The following is a 6,000-nucleotide window of genomic DNA, read 5'->3' as shown; positions in this document are numbered from 1 at the left end:
GGGATAATTAGTCTTCTACAGGGATAAGCTGTATGGCTGTGTATTCAGTACTAAGTGGTCAGAGTTGAAATCATATAATTACAAGTGAAACTAAATGAATGGACTCAGCAAGTTGTATTTACATATGTATGCATTTATATGAATGTGTAATAAAAATAATCAATGAAAAGGTAGCCTTGAATTTGAGTGGAAATAAGGGATAGTTAGAGGGAGAGGACATGTAAGGGATTGAATAGAGGAAAGGGAAGGAAGAAATGTATGTAATTATGTTTTATATTTTAAATACCTTTAAAATAAAACTGGTCAAACAGTAGGAATAAAGGTTTGTAACTCATCTGGGTTTCTGAGCTATCCCCAAGTATATAAGTGAACTTTATTGTACAACTTCCTGGAGAAAGCTCAAGCTCATTAATTTACCAAAGATAGAAGAGACATTTTTAGCAGAAGTTTCCCTCTGTTAAGATGATTATTTAATGATAATGTCAAAGATTCCAGATTTTACAAACAGATAATTAAAGTAGGTGATGCTTACTCATTAGTCATAGTTCTCTGGTGATTAGATTTTAGAAGCAGTCCTAGAGAGTCTTGTTCTAATAAATTAAGAACATGAAAAGGTGAATTACATAAAGTTTTATTTCACTAGTTTACATGTGATTAACCTTTAAAGGAGCAAGATACCATCTCAAGAACTTTATTTAAGTGGCTTTAGAAAAAGGCATTTCTTGGCTCTCTATTGGATTTTTATATATATACATATATATATTCAAAATACTATATATATATAGTATTTTAAATATTTTTAAATGTTTTTATGGGCATTTAAAATCCAGTGGCTTTAAAAGACATGATCTGGAATCTCTTTTAAACAAGAAACTACATAAGCATGCTAACATTGAAGGAGATAATCTCATGAATCCCTAACCACAGACAAAAAACAGCAGGTAAGTAAAAAATACTGAGCATGGGAAACCATAGTCTACCCTACAACTGTTTTCCAGTACCAAATGGTCCGTCCTAAAATCTTAAATAATGTATGCTCAAGTAACATTATGTGGACTTATAAAGTTTTATAATTAGTAATAATAATACCTATATAAATAAATATATTAGCATATTACTAATTATTTAACTATTATATTCTACATGTTTATTATATTATATATCATATGTCATATATGAAAATATATTACTTATAAGTATTTATACATATCAATAATTAAAGACAAAGAGGTCTAGATTTTGAGAAATAGTAAGGTGTAGTACATGGGAAGAACGGGAGGGGGGAAATATTGTAATTATATTTTAATTTCAAAAATAACAAAATGCACAAGGAGACCTCAGATTAAACTAACACATTAAGGATATTAGTGAGGCTACTAAATAAAATTATAGGACAATAAATTTAATTTGAATTTCTGATAAACAAGGCAAATTAAAATTTATTAATTTTATTGTATATTATGATGTAAATTTTACTATTGTCCCTGATTCATTCACTGAAGTCCTGAATGAAGTATTTCAGATTGCTACAATCTCTAATGACTGAGTTTTTTAATGAGTAACTTAAATTCAAATCAGCAGGGTTACCCTTTACACAGCATGATTGATATCCTTAACAGAAAAGAAATTAGGAGAAAAAAACCTATACAGAAGAAAAAACTATTTGAAGACACTGGAAAGAAATGATCTATAACATAAGCCCATAACAAAGATATGGCATAATTACTTACTAATCTATAATCCCAATTATGAAATGTAGTTGGTTAATTAAAGAAAAAAACAAATACTAATGCTAAAGTTTGCAAACCAGTATTTTCTGGTTAAATGTACATAATAATATTTAATATAAATAGTTTTTATAAACTTAAGTAGAGAGCAGAATAAAACTGAAAGAAAAACTTTATTACTTCTACTTCTAGAAATTATCTATTTTAATGTTTCTGCTTATTTATTTGTAATCTTTCTGTTCTGTATTTTAACAAAAAATTTAAATTCCTTTTAAAATTTCATGTAAAAGGATAATCAGGTTATATTTAGCAATACATGCATATACATATATGTGTGTATATATGCATGTAATATCAATTAACTGAAAAAGAGGTCATGAATTTGAAAATAGCAAGTAGGAGTATATGGAAGAATTTAGAGGTAGAAAAGGAATGAGAAAAATGATGTGATTATACCACAATCTCAAAAATAAAAGAAAAATATTTTTTATTTATATGTGTGCATGTAGACAGTGTCATTATATTACTTTATATATTCTGACAAATATGTGCTATTTTTAATATTGAAGTGTTCTGATATGGTACAGGTTACCACAAAAAAAAAAGAGTCAGAGAGTGTATTGTGTATCTGGGTGTCTTCTGGAGGCTCTTTTCTAATAAAGCTATCAGTAATTTAATCGTAAGGCCCCACTCTGATAAGCTTTCTAGTCCTTATAGCATCCAGAGTCCCCATCTCTAAACACCGTAGTCATATAAAGAATTTAGCTTCTAATAGTTCTTAATGGAGTTTGAACTGCATTATGGGCAACTCTGAAATGCACTCAAACTAAAGCCAATCCAGAGCAATATCTTTGAGTATTTTTTAAATAGATCTTACCATATATACATTCCTGTAAAAGGAGGAGGGATGAAAATTTTTGTGAAACAGGAAACAGCTTTAAACATCATCTGTCTCCAAATCTCTCTCAAAATCTCCCAGAATGCATGCCTAGTAATGCTAAGGTGACTAGTACGAAAGTATTCTAAATAACTGGAGTGAATATTTGTCCAAAACCTATGTCTGACTCTCAAAACAGCTATTTACTTTTAGGATTCTGTTGCTCTAATGAAATGATCATGTGGTTTTTCCCTCAGTCTATTTAATTTAATGAATTGTATTTATTGATTTATGTACATAGAGGCATCTCTGCAACATTGGGATAAAACTGACTTGACAGTAGTAGAAAATCTTTCTGATATGTCTTGAAATTTGAATGAAAATTTTAATAAGTCAAAATTTATTTTATTTTATTTATTTTTGATAACTTTATTCATGTTTGTTGAACAAATTCTAATTGATCTAACTAAATCAAAACCTGGAGTCAGATATTAGAGGGTGAAAATGGAATGATCAGAGAACCAGAGCAGCCAGATACTAGTTCTCACCTCTACAAAATATTCAGAGCCAAGGGAGCAAGATCCTGTCTCTACAAATCCTCAGACAGAATGCTCCCTATGAAACCTCACACTGAACTTTGAGTTCCTGCCTCTTCCCACCTGATATTTTTTTCTAGTTCATCAATATCAGTTCCTCTCTCTACCTCCCTAGTGTTGGGATTAATATTGTGAGCTGTTACTTCTTGCTTTGTTTCTCTTTTAGACTGATTCAATCTTGTGTAGCCCAGGGTGGTATTGAACTCACAGATATCCATCCACCTCTGCCTCAGGAGCACTGGGATTAAAGGTTTTTGCCACCACTATCTGGCCTCTATGGCTAACTAATGTGACAAGATCTGTACTCTGATCTTCAGGAAAGCTTTATTTGTTAAAATACAAACAAAATATCACCACACATGTATACTATATTTACATGAGTCGAACAACAATAGGTATGCTAAAGTGAACAGGGGAAAGCCCAGAAGTCTTCAGCTCTACACAAATAGCAACAGTTAACTAAGGAATGCTGAGAATAGCATGGTTTTCCCTAGATAATAGGCCACCAATAGGATAACCAATGCTGAATGGCCAGCTCTGAAATCATATATTTAACTAATATCACATTGGCTTAGCAAGGTATATTTATGTATTTAAAATATGTGTATATGTGTATGTATGTGTGTATTTAACAACAATGATAAAATAGGCCATGAATTTGAGAGTAAGAAGTATTATATGGGAGTTTATAAAAGTGTAATCAATTATAATTTCAAAAAAATAGAAGAAATAATTTTTTTAAGAGCCCAAGGTCAAAAAGAAATAGCTTACCTCTTTCAGTGTGGTTGCTCAGTAAAATCTCATAGACCCATAAATATTACAGACTATTGCCTTTGCTCTGGATATTAGAGTCCAGAATGGATGTCAAGGCCCTGGCCCTATTGTATAAGGCAGACTGTATTTGAATCACAGAACATGGAGAAATCAAGTTGGTACTCTTCTACAAGCTTCATCACTACTAGCTAGTCTTCACTGTGCTGAGAAAGACGGTGCATGCTACTGGAGAAGACAGCAATCATTAGTCTTATTTAGTTGTGAACCCTCGAAACTACCATAGCTACTGATGTGTCTAGACCTGCAAACCAGGGCAAGTAGAAGAAACATTGTAGAAATAACTGACCATGCTCCGACTGAGATTGAGGTCTGTTGTACAAGATAAAACCTTTTCCTGCCATTTTTATCAGAGCCACAAGTCTGTGGCAAAGTAGACTGTCAGTCCTAGCATTAGAGAAGCTTCTTATTGCAGTAGGTGGTGATTACAACAGACGTGCAACTGTTCGAGGTGTAGACAACAATACACGATGGAATGCTCAATCTGAATGGAATGTCTATATCACACTGCATCTCTCAAAATCCAAGGCTAATTTCAGTGTAAGTGGTATAAAGATAGTAAGATTCCGAAGTGCTATATGACTACGAGCAAAGAGAGTTTTCAGAATATGAGAGGGTGACTACACAAGGAAGTTCGCAGTAGTTATGAGAATTCACAGTGGTTATGGCAGTTCACAGTGGTTATGAAAGCTGCATGAGCTCAAGCCAAAGTCTCAGTAAAGAGGTGTTGGAACTAATGAGTCCTGGCCTTCAGCTACTCTTCCCTCCTAGAACCTTCTAATTGAAGTTACTAGAAGCTGTGCCTAGTAGAGGATCAAAGGATGCTCACCTGTTGGCCATTGACTGCAGTGTATTTAAGCCTACATGGTGCTATTAAAGGGGGGCTTTTTGGTACCAGTGCTTGAAGGTATTGCCTGTCCGTCTGTCTCTGCGTGTGTATTCTCAACCTCCAGCCCCTTGCCCGAAGCTCCCGAACTGGTGTCTAACTCATAGAGCGCAGACAGGGGCCATGGTGCGCGGTAAAGAAGTAAGAGGTGGGCTTGAAGTTCTAGTCCTAGATGTTATGCTCTTGGCAAATGATTTCTGCTGTTAGAAGTAGGTTCAATTTTCTTTAATGGTACAGACTCTGGTGAGCTGACCAAATTCTATTGAGAGACTACATGCCCAAGAGTATATGCACAGCACAAAACAGACCTTTTACATGTACAAAAACATGAATACAATAATTTGGGTTATTTGCTGATGATATGATAGTGTACATAAGCGACCCGAAAAACTCCACCAAAGAACTCCTACAGCTGATAAACTCCTTTAGTAGCGTGGCAGGATACAAGATCAACTCCAAAAAATTAGTCGCCCTCCTATATACAAAGGATAAGGAAGCAGAGAAAGAAATCAGAGAAGCGTCACCATTCACGATAGCCACAAATAGCATAAAATATCTTGGGGTAACTCTAACCAAGGAAGTGAAAGACCTATTTGACAAGAACTTTAAGTCTTTGAAGAAAGAAATTGAAGAGGACACCAGAAAATGGAAGGATCTCCCTTGCTCTTGGATTGGGAGGATCAACAAAGTAAAAATGGCAATACTACCAAAGGCAATCTATAGATTTAATGCAATCCCCTTAAAGATCCCATCAAAATTCTTCACAGATCTTGAGAGGACAATAATCACCTTTATATGGAAGAACAAGAAACCCAGGATAGCCAAAACAATCTTTTACAATAAAGGAACTTCTGGAGGCATTACCATCCCTGACTTCAAACTCTATTACAGAGCTACAGTATTGAAAACAGCTTGGTATTGGCATAAAAATAGAGAAGTCGACCAATGGAATCGAATAGAAGACCCAGATCTTAACCCACAAACCTATGAACACCTGATTTTTGATAAAGGAGCTAAAAGCACACAATGGAAGAAAGAAAGCATCTTCAACAAATGGTGCTGGCATAACTGGATGTCAACCTG

Source organism: Arvicola amphibius, chromosome 1 (genome assembly GCF_903992535.2).
Source record: "Arvicola amphibius chromosome 1, mArvAmp1.2, whole genome shotgun sequence".
NCBI lineage: Eukaryota > Metazoa > Chordata > Mammalia > Rodentia > Cricetidae > Arvicola > Arvicola amphibius.
Note: the sequence above shows the minus strand (reverse complement) of the source record.